The sequence below is a fragment of the Schistocerca cancellata genome, chromosome 6 (assembly GCF_023864275.1).
Source record: "Schistocerca cancellata isolate TAMUIC-IGC-003103 chromosome 6, iqSchCanc2.1, whole genome shotgun sequence".
In the NCBI taxonomy this organism is placed as follows: Eukaryota; Metazoa; Arthropoda; class Insecta; order Orthoptera; family Acrididae; genus Schistocerca; species Schistocerca cancellata.
Window position 1 is genome coordinate 367828874 of NC_064631.1, and position 17205 is coordinate 367846078.

General features: G+C 43.8%; 1 protein-coding gene across 2 annotated transcripts in view; it reads left to right on the plus strand.

Moving 5' to 3' along the window:
- LOC126191543 (uncharacterized) overlaps positions 1-17205 on the plus strand; it is a 513913-nt gene that overhangs the window by 291584 nt on the left and 205124 nt on the right. The window lies entirely within an intron of this gene.

A 17205-nucleotide genomic window follows, 5' to 3' on the forward strand; every position in this document is an offset into this window, starting at 1 on the left:
AGCGGCGCGTTTCGTCACAGGGTTATTTGGTAAGCGTGATAGCGTTACGGAGATGTGTAGCAAACTCAAGTGGCAGACTCTGCAAGAGAGACGATCTGCATCGCGGTGTAGCTTGCTGTCCAGGTTTCGACAGGGTGCGTTTTGTGGATGAGGAATCACATATATTTCTTCCCCCTACTTATGCCTCCCAAGGAGATCACGAATGTGAAAGTAGAGAGATTCGAGCGCGCACGGAGGCTTTCCGGCAGTCGTTCTTCCCGCGAAGATTATCTTGGGAATTTGTCACCGTATAGGGTAGGGTAAACATAGTCATGTGTAGGGACTGTGGTTGTTGTGAGCGGACGCAAGGAGAATTGGCCACTCTTCGGGAGCAGGTGGAGGCTTTGTCTGTTAGGCTCATCGAGCTCGAGGCGCAGGCGTCGGCTCGTAGTGGCGTTGGGGCAACTGTGGTGAGACCTATGCCTACTTCGGTGGCCTTGGAATCACATGGAACCCCTGATGTCGCTGCGTCTTCCGGCAGTGAGCATCTTACCGGTCAGCCATCACTCCAGGGTGAATGGCGGACAGTGGTGGGCTCTCGCGTGCCTGGCCGAAAGGCGAAGGTGGGATCTGGCCGCGTGGCAGCTGCCTTACCCCTTTCCAACAGGTACGGGGTGCTTCCTAGTGGTGATGACATCGTTTCCGAGCCACCACAGGATGCCTCGCCTGTTGGGCCAGTGGCCGATTCTCCGGCAAGGTCCCGACAGTCACAGAGGGCGGGCCTATTAGTTATAGGGAGCTCCAACGTTAGGCGGGTTATGGAGCCCCTCAGGAAAATAGCGGGTAGGTCGGGGAAGAATGCCAGTGTGCACTCGGTGTGCTTGCCGGGGGGTCTCGTCCGTAATGTGGAGGAGGCCCTTCCGGCAGCTATTGAACGCACTGGGTGTGACCGGCTGCAGATAGTAGCACATGTCGGAACGAATGACGCCTGCCGCTTGGGTTCTGAGGCCATCCTTGGTTCCTTCCGGCGGCTGGCTGATTTGGTGAAGACAACCAGCATCGCACGCGGAGTGCAAGCTGAGCTTAATATCTGCAGCATAGTGCCCAGAGTCGATCGCGGTCCTCTGGTTTGGAGCCGTGTGGAGGGTCTAAACCAGAGGCTCAGACGACTCTGCGACTATAATGGTTGCAAATTCATCGACCTCCGTTATTGGGTGGAGAACTGTAGGGCCCCCCTAGACAGGTCAGGCGTGCACTACACACCGGAAGCAGCTACTAGGGTAGCAGAGTACGTGTGGCGTGCACACGGGGGTTTTTTAGGTTAGAGGGACCCCCCCTTGGGCGAAACGATAAAATACCTGACGGCTTACCAGAGAGGACATTATCATCGTTGATAAAGAACGTCCGTCCTCAGAGACCAAAAACAGGAAAAGTTAACGTAATATTGGTAAACTGCAGGAGTATCCAGGGCAAGGTTCCTGAATTAGTATCTCTTATTGAAGGAAATAGTGCGCATATAGTATTAGGAACGGAAAGTTGGTTAAAACCGGAAGTGAACAGTAACGAAATCCTAGACACAGAATGGAATATATACCGCAAGGATAGGATAGACGCCAATGGTGGAGGAGTATTTATAGCAGTAAAGAATTCAATAATATCCAGTGAAGTTATTAGCGAATGCGAATGTGAAATAATCTGGGTTAAGCTAAGTATCAAAGGTGGGTCAGATATGATAGTCGGATGCTTCTATAGACCACCTGCATCAGCAACCGTAGTAGTTGAGCGCCTCAGAGAGAACCTGCAGAACGTCGTGAAGAAGTTTCGTGATCATACTATTGTAATAGGGGGAGACTTCAATCTGCCAGGTATAGAATGGGATAGTCACACAATCAGAACTGGAGCCAGGGACAGAGACTCTTGTGACATTATCCTGACTGCCTTGTCCGAGAATTACTTCGAGCAGATAGTTAGAGAACCAACTCGTGAAGCTAACGTTTTAGACCTCATAGCAACAAATAGACCGGAACTTTTCGACTCCGTGAATGTAGAAGAGGGTATCAGTGATCATAAGTCAGTGGTTGCATCAATGACTACAAGTGTAATAAGAAATGCCAAGAAAGGAAGGAAAATATATTTGCTTAACAAGAGTGATAGGGCACAAATCGCAGAATATCTGAGTGACCACCATCAAACGTTCATTTCTGAGGAAGAGGATGTGGAACAAAAATGGAAAAAATTCAGAAACATCGTCCAGTACGCCTTAGATAAGTTCGTACCGACTAAGGTCCAAAGCGAGGGGAAAGATCCACCGTGGTATAACAATCATGTACGAAAGGTACTACGGAAACAAAGAAAGCTTCATCATAGGTTTAAGAGTAGTCGAATCATAGTTGATAAGGAAAAGCTGAACGAAGCGAAAAAGAGCGTAAAGAGAGCAATGAGAGAAGCATTCAACGAATTCGAACATAAAACATTGGCAAACAATCTAAACAAGAACCCTAAAAAGTTTTGGTCATATGTAAAATCGGTAAGCGGATCTAAATCCCCTATTCAGTCACTCGTTGACCACGATGGCACCGAAACAGAGGACGACCGAAGAAAGGCAGAAATACTGAATTCAGTGTTCCGAAACTGTTTCACTGCGGAAAATCGTAACACGGTCCCTGACTTCAGCCGTCGCACGGACGCCAAAATGGAAAATATTGAAATAAACGATATCGGAATTGAAAAACAACTGCTATCACTTAGTAGCGGAAAAGCATCCGGACCAGACGAGATACCCTTAAGATTCTACAGTGATTATGCTAAAGAACTTGCCCCCTTTCTATCAGCAATTTATCGTAGATCGCTGGAAGAACGTAAAGTACCTAGCGACTGGAAGAAAGCGCAGGTCGTTCCCATTTTCAAGAAGGGTCATAAATCAGATGCGAATAATTATAGGCCTATTTCGCTTACGTCAATCTGTTGTAGAATAATGGAACATGTTTTGTGTTCTCGTATTATGACGTTCTTAGATAATACAAATCTCCTTCATCATAACCAACATGGATTCCGCAAACAGAGATCATGTGAAACTCAGCTCGCCCTATTTGCCCAAGAAATTCACAGTGCCGTAGACACTGGCGAGCAGATTGATGCCGTATTCCTGGACTTCAGGAAGGCATTTGATACGGTTCCGCACTTACGTTTAATGAAAAAAATACGAGCTTACGGAATATCGGACCAGGTTTGTGATTGGATTCAGGATTTCCTAGAAGAAAGAACTCAACATGTCATTCTGAACGGTTCAAAATCTGCAGATGTAGAGGTAATTTCGGGAGTACCGCAAGGAAGCGTGATAGGACCTTTATTGTTTACAATATACATAAATGACTTAGTTGACAACATCGGTAGCTCCGTGAGGCTATTTGCAGATGACACGGTTGTCTACAAGAAAGTAGCAACATCAGAAGACTCGTACGTACTCCAGGAAGACCTGCAGAGGATTAATGCATGGTGCGACAGCTGGCAGCTTTCCCTAAACGTAGATAAATGTAATATAATGCGCATACATAGGGGCAGAAATCCATTCCAGTACGATTATGCCATAGGTGGTAAATCATTGGAAGCGGTAACGACCGTAAAATACTTAGGAGTTACTATCCGGAGCGATCTGAAGTGGAATGATCACATAAAACAAATAGTGGGAAAAGCAGGCGCCAGGTTGAGATTCATAGGAAGAATTCTAAGAAAATGTGACTCATCGACGAAAGAAGTAGCTTACAAAACGCTTGTTCGTCCGATTCTTGAGTATTGCTCATCAGTATGGGACCCTTACCAGGTTGGATTAATAGAAGAGATAGACATGATCCAGCGAAAAGCAGCGCGATTCGTCATGGGGACATTTAGTCAGCGCGAGAGCGTTACGGAGATGCTGAACAAGCTCCAGTGGCGGACACTTCAAGAAAGGCGTTACGCAATACGGAGAGGTTTATTATCGAAATTACGAGAGAGCACATTCCGGGAAGAGATGGGCAACATATTACTACCGCCCACATATATCTCGCGTAATGATCACAACGAAAAGATCCGAGAAATTAGAGCAAATACGGAGACTTACAAGCAGTCGTTCTTCCCACGCACAATTCGTGAATGGAACAGGGAAGGGGGGATCAGATAGTGGTACAATAAGTACCCTCCGCCACACACCGTAAGGTGGCTCGCGGAGTATAGATGTAGATGTAGATGTAGAACCATACGCGGCTGGAGCAGGAAAGGGAGGTAATGACAGTGGCACGTAAAGTGTCCTCCGCCACACACCGTTGGGTGGCTTGCGGAGTATAAATGTAGATGTAGATGTAGAGAGAGGCGTCTGTCGTTAAATCATGCCTTAGTTCTGCTATCGGCTCTTCGTGATGTATACGTGCCCCTTCCAAAGGTGCTCTCCCTTTATTCCTCTCTAATACTCACTCTTGTCTGCAGTTAGATCACTCTTGTTTTTGCAGTTTATAGTGTTACGCTATACGCAATCATCGCCACCCTTGCACCTCTGGTGAATATTCTCCCCGATGCGACCCTGCCTTTGACATTTAGTAAGTACCCTCCAAGGTCTGCACGTTGTCGCGCGTCGCCGACCAGTGTCTGTTGTCTCTGAAACACGCCCTTAACGTTTCTAACTCACAAGACTCGACGCACAGTGCGTTAGGTTACAAGACAGTGAATTGGTGGCCTAATGACGATGTGCTAGTACACCTGCAGGGTGACTATGGGCATTTGGCGGTTTGCCACGCTCATTCAGGCAAATTCTGGGCTGGTTCTCAAATTCCGCCTCAAAGCCTGCTTTATAATCATTATTGCCGGGAGGGGGGGGGGGGGGATGAAGTGGGGCGGTAGACCTCGGTTCATATTTTTATCTATATTATAAAAACCATTCTTCTGTCTGGAATCGGGTTCGCTCAGTTCTTTCGGATTGCCGGACCAACTGTGTGCATTTTTTAATGGACGTTCCATTTTGTCGTGATAGACTGTGTCGAAAAGGTTATTTCTCAAGTCTGGCATTAGTTTCTTACCATATAAAGCGGAAATTTGCACACGACCTGAATTAATTTGGACGCTAGTTTCTTCATTGATTGCAATTGCTATTTGGTAGGCAGTAATTGATGATAACATTAAGGTTTAGATTGCTACTGGCATTAGATTAACACTTACACTACAATGTGGTGCAGAAAATAGTGGACATTTCCTTTATGACGACCAGAGAGTAGGAATATCAATGGAGCGAATATTCTGATTCGCAAAACAGAATTTTTGTGTTCTATATGCATTACCACCCTGGTCACGTGACTTCTTGGTACTTATTTACGAGAAGTAACTGTTCCTCCTTTCATGTACTGTCTTTCGATCTACATTAGAAGCAGAAACAGTTGCTCAGCATTGCTGTAATAAATAAATAAATATTTAAAACCGGGGAATATATAGGCAATACTAAATTTTCCGCCCTAGCGCGAGATGTAAACCAACAACGTGGCAATTCCGGTCTGATTTGGTGAAATTCACAGTACGCGATAGATATTCTTACTATACGACTACGACAAAGGCTGCCTCAAGGTTATTAAAAAGGCTGCCTCTATTATTGCTGAAACGGCCAGAGATGATATATGTATGCGTTGTCGGTGGTGGCAGAGCATCGTGAAAAGAAGTGCGTAAATAGTTATATCACTGCTCTTGTTGGCTACAGTTGTTGGGAAGACGAAAGGTATGTAGCACGAATTTTTATCCGCCATTGATTGTTGGTTTGCTAGTTCGATATATTAGGGTCGCACCAACGTTATTTTTACTGTGTATTAAATTTTATTCGCATGATCTTCAGTTAATAGTCGTAAATTACATGATCTCAATGGGCTGTCTAAATTAACGAACTAGGGCTCAACCTTTTGATTTGTAACTCGCCTGTACATCTACGCTCTAGATTGCGAACTATTATGAAATGAGCGGCAGTGGGTACTTCCCATTATAGTGTTTATACGGTTAAAGTGCACTTACCGGAGTCGGCGGTTTTTACGTGACGTGCAGATAGATGTTGGTTATGTGCACTTTTATCAAAGAATCCGTAAATTGTGTTCAAATACGCACGCTTTTATAATAGAATTGCGCGTACTCTCCCTTTGGAAAAGTAAAGATGGACAGAAAAAGATTGGAAGTTTAATGACGCGCAACAAGCATGCCCTCTAACCGACAGAGAATAATATCTTAACGCATAAATTTTGTTTTCAGCTTGTTTTCAGCGTTCCGTTGTTGACTTCCAAAGGTTTCACCTCTATTGTTGACTTAAAGTATTCGATGATAAAACCGATTTGCATTTTTTGTTGCGTGGGAACCCATCACTTACTGACATTAAACTCATCGATGCTGGGTGTTTCGACGTTGCACCAGCACGCTGGTGAAAATCGAAGTAAAATTTGTAAATACCTAAACATTATTTATGACATGATATATGGTATGGTAAAAATAAATAGTATACTTTCCGGCTAGTTGAAGTTTGATATCAAAGGAGGACATATTGAGCACAAATAAAAATATCGCACATTTAGCACCGATTTTTAGTTTGCCGTTCTGCACGTCTTGGGCGCAGTTCCCGCCGTAATTCGTTTTGTGCTTCTCAATTTTTGAAGGTGTACGTATTCCTATAAGTGTACATGATGTTCCTTGCAAGACTAGATCGCTCCCGTAGGCGTGTCATTTGTTCTCTACGACATTTTCCTCTGGATTTTTCTAGAACCGCAAAATATTGACAATGGTTACCCCAGGTTTGTTCAGTAGCGATTAAAATATTGGAATTAGCTGTCTTCTGGTTCGCCTGGATGCTGATTAATTGCAGCGAAATTGATACAGCCTTAGTGTAACTGTTTGTTTATACCGTGTCTTACTTGCTATTTTTTCGTCTTCTTTATTTATTCTGGCGGATCTTAAATCGCCATACATCCCCCCAGTTTTATACAGGGGCAGCGTTACGCTCTCAATATGGTCAAATCTGCTGTGCCCACAGAACGTTTTCGATTACGTTTAAATTATGGTGGCATGTGTGGTTTGTTTTGACAGCACACAGTTAGACGATTTTCAGTAAATTTTCGCATCGGTGCTTTGGACGGGAGTAATAAGCTTCTGGGTTCTCTCCGGTACATACGAACGTATTATATAAATATAAATAACAAGCGCGGGCGTCACATAAACACGTTATTTTTGTGGCTTAATTCGCCAAAAGTGTTGTTCTGTCAAGGTTTGTACTAAAGCTTGCCGTTACCAATAAATTAATCCTATATTATGATAAAGTGGTCCAACTAAAACATTCATATTTCTTTACGTACTACACGAATATGTAATAAAAAATGGGGGTTCCTAGTTTAAAAAAAACGCAGTTGATATCCGTTTGACCTATGGAAGCGCCATCTAGCGGACCAACCATAGCACCATCTGGTTTCCCCCTTCAAGCTAGACAAGTTTCGTTCTTCGTGGTTTTTTCGTTTGATGCTTACTTCGTGCAGTATTTGGCCCGGTCACTATCAATGGACCACCCTGTACATTGAACGCGCGGCTGTCATGGTGGCACATATCGGTTAGTTATTGCTTTTGTTTACAGCACTGGTAACAGAACATCTTGTGCTAGTGATCCTTAGTATGAAAAAAAGACCGACGTTGATTCCCCTGTTGGAGCAGTATTTCGGAATATGTATTGTGTTCGAACGTTGTGAATTACCTCGAAGGGAACGATCTATTGACGTGTTCTTAAACAATATATTGATCCAATATTAATGCTCAATAAATACTGACCGTATGATGGCCACTTAAGATTAATGATGTGTCTTCTTGGTTTGTGTGCCGTCGTAATTTTAGAAAGTAGAATTTAAGGTGTACCGTGCATGAAAGTACTAAATATCTCACGCTATAGTTGCTACCTTGTATAGGGTGTGCAAAATAAAAAAACAATTTTTTACGCAACCAGTTTGTTATTTCTTCACATCGGCATCCTTCAAAAACAGTTGCTGAAAATGAACAAAAATCTGAATGACAAGGGGGAGGCAGAGACGTTTGAGGGGAAATGGAGACGTAATCGGCACGCGGCGGTACCAACAGAAACTGCAAATTTAGCTTCACCACGCAATTCTATCATTACAACTGCTTGGTCGCTGGCGTTGTCAGAAATGGGGAAAATAAGGGAAGTCGGCATGAAGTGTTGTACAACTCTAAAACCTGTAGTATACTTACACTGTGCAACCGATATTTTTGTAGCAGGTATGTCGATATTTTTTTGTTCCATGTTTCGAAATACCGATAGTTTTTATCAATTTATCGTGAGCCGGTAATAAATTTTTTAAATACCACTATATCGGATTCCCGATATTTTAAAAAATATCAACATTTCTAGTTCCGAGTACTTCGCTGTGTTATTACGTGTGAGTGAGAGCAGCAGACAAGTGACAATTTGAATGCAATACAAAATTGTTCTCACGATAAAACATTGCATGTTAATTTTTGAGTGCTACGCGAAGCATAATTCGTGAATGCGTGCGCAACTGTTTGTGCACACGTTTACGGCAGGACCTGTTTTGGCAAAACCTTCAGCAAAGTATGCAACGTAAAACTTAGCGACAAAATGGTGCGAAACTGTGTCGGTTTCCAGCATCTTGTGTGTCATTCCAACCATCCCGGAAATACCTACTGTCAGAGTAGCGCTGTTTTACCAACTGCCTTGTGTGCGAACTGCAGTTGCTCGTTCGCTATTCCTGATGTTAACGGTTCTATGAGCTGGATTACCTGGAAATAGTGCACGAACAATGAGCTTGAACGAGAGCTGCACTACGTGGTATCAGAATATTCAAATGTTTTAAAAAGTTGTCCGTATCGTTAGCGTCTTTCTCTGAGTTGTCTCCCGAACAGAAAGAGAATGAAGAACGATTTCTGTCTTCTCTTATAGACGCGGCACGTTGTTTTCTGTACGTCGTCATACTCGTTAAACGCGACGTGGCTGTGTGTGGTCTTACATCTGAATAGTGATGCGTCCATTTAAAAGCAGGGCACGTCGCATGTCTCCGCTTATCAGTTTCAGCCTCGCCGACGGAAAAGCGCGTTATTAATCCCGTCCCCTTCCGTCTCCACCCTTCCTCCCTCCTTAACCGCCACTGCTCCACTTTCAGCTAAGGGATGCCCCAGAAAATTTCGACCAATGTTGGACTTGGTTTTTTTGCTCCCCGACTGCTTTGTACCTCCAAACTATATGGCAATAAAAAGCCTTCCGACGAAAAAAGAGGCCGCCTTTGTTCTCTTATCATGCGACTGAAGGAGCTGGTACCAGTAGGGTTGCCATCAGTCACGATACATCAGTACCGTCACCGTTATGGATCTTCTTGCCCCAATATCCCGACAAGACTCAATTTTATCCCGATTTTGCAAAATACTGTCACGAGCTTGGCTCAAGTACTGAAGTAACGCCATCTGTTAGTGCAACATGTAAATGCAGCCTCAGTTTTATTTATGTCAACCAGTTTATGTTGACAAGGTCGTCTCACAGATGGCGCTGCATGTTGCGTATCCTGCATCTTCTAGGTCTAGTGCCATCATTCGAGTAAATGCCAGATCAGCGTTTTAGAAACTAAACGTAACTCGGTAGAATGGAAGTCTAAACACTCCGTGAAAGAAAGATGGATTTAGTTACTTTTGCAAACTGAAAATCCTGAACTCAAATGCCAATATTTAAAACTATACAAGTGTTTGTTTTCTATCCCTGCACACAACAGCGCTGTGGAAAGAGTATTTTCGCTGATGTCACCCCATTCGACTGATGAAAGAAATCGAATTTTACCAGGGACTATAAAATCAATCTCACAGGGTCAGTTTAACTACAAGCTGAGTTGTATGGAGTTTTATAAATACGTATCAGGGAGAACAGACTTGCTGAAAAAGGTGAAATGTTTTGATAATTATAGTAAATAATTTTTTACCTCATTTCTACATCCTCAGTGTGTCCCGACGAGGTCCCAGTTAGATATGGCAACCCTTGGTACAAGACAAGAACTATGTCGTCTGCAATTTTCTTTAGTACACCATTTTACATTAGGTTTCGATTTTGATGTCTTTTTACTTTGTTCGGAATTTTTTGTTCCTGTCCATAATGCACTGATTGTTAAATAACATGAGCGCTGTTTACTACGCGCAGCAGTATCTCTTCGTCTGGGATCGGTTACTCGCAATCCGCAGGTGTGTGTGTGTGTGTGTGTGTGTGTGTGTGTGTGAGAGAGAGAGAGAGAGAGAGAGAGAGAGAGTGAGAGAAGGGGGGGAGGCGTTGTTTCAAAATGATTAAATATCGCGAACATCACTGTTACTGTTTACTGCACGCAACGATACAGACAGCATCTATGCATCTATGCGTCCTGGTTATTCCTAATCAGCAGGTGGAAGAGATAGACTTAACTCTCAAAACTGCGTACTGCAGCTACACTTACGTCACGTTGGTCGCCTAGTGACACTCCTCTGAACAGACTATACTCAGTAAGAGCGTCAACCTCGTTGCTTTTTCCCCTCTACTCATTTCGTCATGAACTAGGCCTACATTTCGCAGAAGGAACTCCATTGTTGTGAGAACGAGGAAATGTGGTGCCACTTCAAAAGTAACGGTACACAGGACCATTACTCTTTGGTTGAAAACTTTGTCAGTGTACGATTTCTTGCATTAAAAAAAGCTTTTCGTACTGGAGTTGGAGGTGCTCAGTTTTTCAGTATGAGTCATTATTCCTGGCGCACATTTTCAGTGGGTAATTAACAACAACTTACCGTGCAATTATACCACAACATTGTTGCTTCACGAAAATTAGCACCTAATGGTTGTAAAGCTACTCCTATACTCGGCGAGTCATTGTGGATATGGCAGTGTAAATTTTTTTTCTCTGGAGATGTACGTTGTCTTTGTACGTACATTTCTCAGTTAATATTTTTCACGATTTTTGTAAAACAAGTCTATGGCTATTCTCACCTCTCCCTTATATACATTCAATATCCCATGATTCTCCGAAATGATATACGTCGTACACACTTGAAAAAGTACAGACGTACAAGAATTCTGTAAGCAGTTTCCCTTGTAGACGAAATGTTTCCCAACTTCTTACTATGAATCTTAGTCTGGCATTGTTGTACCTACAGGTACGACTAAAGCTCCTAAAAACAGGGGCTGGCGCATCCGCCATTTTGTTTCCCAACGAATGGTAAACACAGCACGTTTTCTGAAATATTTTAGATGTGCACTGCATAGAGCATTAGATCGTGCTATGTTGAGCTTTCATTCCGCTCATGTTTACATCGATATGTGGATTAGACACAAAAATCTCGCGTTTTGTTTGCTTATTGCTGCTTTTTTTTGTTGCCGGATGAAGAATGAAGGCGCAAGAAACATGTGTATTTCTGTGATGGAATCGCGTACTATGCTTATGTTTTAATTTCTTCGCGGAATTCAAACTAAATATTCGATAATGGCTTTTATTAAATCATGTACCAGGCTCCTAAGTACGAGTTGTCGCGGCTGCATCTAAAGTGCAAATTTGCGCAATAACCAAGTATAAATACGAAACTCATCAAAGACAGCACTTCCAATCGAATGAAAGCTTGCTTCGTCAAATTTCCAGGACATATAAGAACACACTTAACGCTTACACACTACACAATTTCTTCTCCAAGGTAAAGCACAGTTACGTGTAAATGTGGAAAATGGCTACAGTTGACAAAGGGCCGTATCTGCTATCTGCTCCCCCGATCACCAGATCTGACTCCGTGTGACTTTTTTCTGTGGGGACACATTAAAGATCTGGTGTATGTACCGCCTGTACCACGTGATGTAGCAGAGCTCCGGGAGAGAATACGGGAGGCGACTGCCACATCCGACGATGCCATGCTGGGGCGGGTATGGCAAGAATTCGATTACCGCGTTGACGTCTGCCGGGTCACTCATGGTTCGCACATCGAATGTTTGTAAAAAAAATTAAATAAAATAAAAAATGCAAAACTTTCAAAGTTTCTCTTCAAAATGCAATACAATGTTAAGTTCTTGTGCAATAAATAATTGAAAGTGTTCCCGGACTTTACGTACACCTGAAGCTACTCTCGAATACATTACGTTTTCAAGAATTTTGGATAAAGTTGTCAGAAGTGGGACTGGGCAGTACTTGTTAGCCAAGGCTAAATTTTTTACATTGCGAGTTCCTATTGTGAAATTCCGATCGTGGAACAGCAAGCTTTCTCAACTTTACAAATAGCAGATAGGTCTGAAGTGAAGTGTTATGATTACTATTGTGATACAGACCCGATGACAGTAGTTTAGGACCGAGCGAGGTGGCGCAGTGGCTGACACACTGGACACGCATTCTGGAAGACGACGGTTCAATCCCGCGTCCGCCCATTCTGATTTAGGTTTTCCGTGATTTCCCCAAATCGCTCCAGGCAAATGCCGGGATGGTTCCTTTGAAACGGCACGGCCGACTTCCTTCCCCGTCCTTCCCTAATCCGATGAGACCGATGACCTCGCTGTTTGGTCTCCTCCCCCAAACACCTCAACCCCAACAGCAGTTTAGGCATAATTCTGCCGAAAACGGTCATGTAAATAAAAGTTTTTAGCGATCGTGGCTTGTATTTGATTAATGACTGTCAATATACTGTAAGACACACATATTGTACTGTGTTATGATATTTTGGGGCTGCCTACTCCCTACAGGCAGAATCTCTGTTAAGAGGTAGTATTGATGTTGTATGTTAACCGGGGCCCTAGAAACGACGGAGAGGCTGCGTCCCCGCCGCAGCCGCAGTGGTACACAACCCCACGACGACTACCGCAGTCTACTTCACCCCTCCGCCGCCCCACACCGAACCCAGGGTTATTGTGCGGTTCGGCTTCGGCACCCGGTGGACCCCCCCCCCTCCCCCCTTTCCCCCCTCCCCCCCAGGGAACGTCTCACACCAGACGAGTGTAACCCCTATGTTTGCGTGGTAGAGTAATGGTGGTGTACGCGTACATGGAGAACTTGTTTGCGCAGCAGTCGCCGACATAGTGTAGCTGAGGCGGAATAAGGGGAACCAGCCCGCGTTCGCCGTGGCAGATGGAAAACCTCCTGTAACCATCCACAGACTGGCCGGCTCACCGGACCTCGACCCAAGTCCGCCGGGCGGATTCGTGCCGGGGTCCAGGCGCTCCTTCCCGCCCGGAAAGCCGTCCATTAGACCACATGGCTAACCGGGTGGGCTAACAGATAGTACTTTCAAAACAGCTGTGCGCTCCGTCCGGGTTCCAAATTTTCGCGACGACAGTTAACAGTCCATTTTTTTATCTTCTCTTCTTATCTTCTGAGAAAAGTACAACTCTAAATCCACTTCTAGTATGTTTAGAACAGTTTATGACAGCACAAAAAAATGGTTCAAATGGCTCTGAGCACTATGGGACTTAACATCTGAGGTCATCAGTCCCCTATAATTTAGAACAACTTAAACCTAACAAACCTAAGGACATCACACACATCCATGCCCGAGGCTGGATTCGAACCTGCGACTGTAGCGGTCGCGCGGTTCCAGACTGAAGCGCCTAGAAGCGCTCGGTCACACCGGCCGGCTATGACAGCACAATCACCCATAATTTCGTGCTAAAGTGCCGTGACGCAAATCCTATAGCACCGTAGAACGTTTACACTTCAGAGCTCTGGGAAACAAGTGGCGGATGCGCCAACTCGTACTTGTAGGAGCCTTAGGTACGACTGTATGGTTGTTCCACATCATATCCCAACACTGATAAGAATCTTAGTCTGACATTTGGTGTACCTACAGGTACGACTGTATGGTTGTTCCACATCATACGCTAACATATTGTTAATCTCAATTCATACACACCCGTTCCGTGACCTGTCCGTGTCCCTTCCGGCAAAGTTTAAAATATTCTGTCACCCAACTCGTTAACGCATGGGCAGGCTGGTGACATTACCGTACCGCGAACGTCAGATTTCTTGCGGACGACATTTCTTGTCAATCGCCGTCTCCTATTTTTCTTTGACGTCCATGCAACTCTTGCAGTATTTTGAGTTTTCTGCTCGCAAATATTTGTACAATGTAATTGACGCCAGCTGTGACTCGTGAGTCCTGTAATCAGATGGTATCGATATTTACATTTTCTGAAGCGCACACCGTTACAGGGTGTATACGCCCCAGGACAATCGGGAAAATCCAGAAAAAATCCGGGAATTTTTTCATCCGGGAGAAAATCGGAAAAACCCGGAAACTTCTTAGAATTTCGGGAAATTTTGAGTGTTTCAGTTGTCGGTTAATTTTTTTTTTAATTTTGACTGGTAAGTACTGATAACACCAACAAACAATTTTATTATTTCCCGCTACTAGAGAATAATATTGCAGGAGTAAAACATAAACGAGAGAGAACAAAAAATAAAACCTAAGTTGCGAAGGAAATTCGTCATTACAACAACATAACACAATGCACACAGAAGCGTCTGCCAACAGTAAAATGTTCAAAGGCTTAAGGACGAAGACAGTGCAATACTTCGTAACAACAAACTGCTTCCGATGAGCGTAAGGTAACAATTTCTTACATTAGGTTTGTTTCAGTTGTTGCCTTGGCTCATGCACATGCGCAGTTGAGTCGCGCATGAGCAGTACCTTCCCCTGCTTCTGGCTACTTGGAAGTGGGGCTGTTATCTTATCGACAGTAGCAACAAGCCGCCAGGTGCTACCCGGAAAAATTTCCCTGGCGCGCCCAACTTCAGACTCGCGCATACGTAGAGCAGTCGGAGTTGCAGCGGGGAGGGGATGTCTCCTCGTGACCCCTGTTTACGTATAGTGGTTTTGCTGTTTCCCATTCGTTTCAAGCTGCTGTTTCCCTTTCGTTTCAAGCTGTCACGTCAAACGAAAACAAAACAGATTTCTCTGGCCTGGCGCTATCAAGGGAATTAAATTACATTCACATAATTACGGAAGGCTAAAATTAGTTTCTGATTCCTGATTTTATTTTATTTCCATGTTTTTGACAATCAAGCGCAAATCACCTTGCAGAATAATGAAGCTATTTTTGTCTGCTTGCTAAAGAAATGTGGCTTTTATTAATATTTTCCGCTAAGGCAGTCAAATTATTTGAAACGAAGTGTATTTTCATCTTATGGCACATGTGGCATATGCTATAATAAAGAACCAAACATGAGATAATATAGTACTGGTAAGCCAAAAAATTTTACACCCCAATAACTGCACGGAAAAGTTTAATATTTGGTTGCTGCCTACTGCATTGTGAATCTGGACACATGAATGTGCACATTAAGCCGAATTATGCATTTTAGTGTGGTTTATGAAACTCAGATTTTCTTGGAGTAGCATCTGATGTCCTATATCTTTTATGACGTAATGAAAGATGTCTTAATGCTTTTTACTTAAGAACAGACGGGCTAACGTCATCGTGGCCGCACAGGGTAGCCGTGTGGTCTAGGGCGCCTTGCCACGGTTCGCGCGGCTCCCCGCCCCCCTCACCCCCCTCCCCTTACCCCGTCCGAGGTTCGAGTCCTCCCTTGGGCATGGGTGTGTGTGTTGACCTTAGCACAAGTTACTTTAAGTTAGATTAAGTAATGTGTAATAGGAACTTACCACCAAACTGTCATCGTAGCTGCACAAGTGCAGAACGCCTATTTTGTGGCGCTCCCTGGCAAATGTTGAAATGAACCTATTTCTACAGGTTGGGGGAAATATTGTGAATGGTGGTTTCAAAAGCGTTACTTTGTAAATTTCCTTTTACACAAGATGAATTATCTTACTTGTGAGCATGTTGGATGAATTTGTTAAATCACAGAACGTTGGACTCTCATTTAAACTTTTTGAGGATCAGTCTGGCTGATTACATCATATGTCCTGTGCTCTGGGTCATGGGCTGGCGATCTGTGATTGGTTCCCAAAAGCGAATCGCAATCTCGATTTCAATGCTTCGGAAGCTAATGTGCTGTGTTTGGTGCAATTCGGGGTTAAACTTTCAGAGTACGAAAATGTACAGCGTACATGTTGCTGCACATCAAAGATCTTTCCAAAACGTCCTTTTTTGTTCTCGTTTTCTAAAGTGCAGGGAAGTTCTACGCCAGCGTATAAAATTTAAGCATTCAAGGATGGGTAAGTTTTACAGTCCCGAGGGAAAGTGTACTGTCACTTAAAACGGAAGAAGTGTATTTTCACCGGGGAAGTGTATGGTAAATCCTGGGAAAATCCGGGATTTGTTTTCCTTGTCCGCGTATACACCCTGCGTTACCTTCTCTACTTTAAGAGCTCATTACCTGTCTGTGTGCCAGGTACACATTTTGCAGAATTCGAAATGGCTTGAACTGCAGTATGTACCACGCAGAATTTTCTCGTAGATAACAGCGTTGATTGGTCTAAAAGCCAGTGAATGCGACTAATATCCAGTAAGTCATTAGTGCGTGATCCTACGACACTCCTCTGGGGCACACCGATTATTACTTCAGTCTCTACAGAAACTCTCCATCCAAGACAACACATTACGTCCTGCTTGTTAGGAAAACATCGAATGGACGATTATGTTGCACAATAATACTGTGCACAATAATATTGTGCAACACTATTAAAATTCTCCGCCGGCCACGGTGGTCTAGCGGTTCTGGCGCTGCAGTCCGGAACCGCGGGACTGCTACGGTCGCAGGTTCGAATCCTGCCTCAGGCATGGGTGTGTGTGATGTCCTTAGGTTAGTTAGGTTTAAGTAGTTCTAAGTTCTAGGGGACTTATGACCTAAGATGTTGAGTCCCATAGTGCTCAGAGCCATTTGAACCATTTTGAACCATTAAAATTCTCCCTAGACTGTTCAGTAACATTGTGCAATAACATGTTTCGTATTGTTATGAGATAACGGCCTTGTTGCTATGTTAATTGTTCTACTTTGTTGCTAGCAGAAAAAAAGGTTGATGAGAATATGTTGAAGGAGCAACAAAGATTACTCAGGAAAACTTGTTGAGGGAATTGAAGTTGGACTAAAACGAAATTATCACAATACTTTACGTGTTGATGGATAAACATTTGATACATGACTGGAAATGGTTGTCCCCATACATAGGCACATGCGTGCGCCTCCTGCTCCCCCCCCCCCCCCCCCTGGAATCAGGGCTACAGGCTTTTTATTCCTTACCAAATTCTCCTACGCTCCTAGAAGTGATTTACCGTGATTCTCT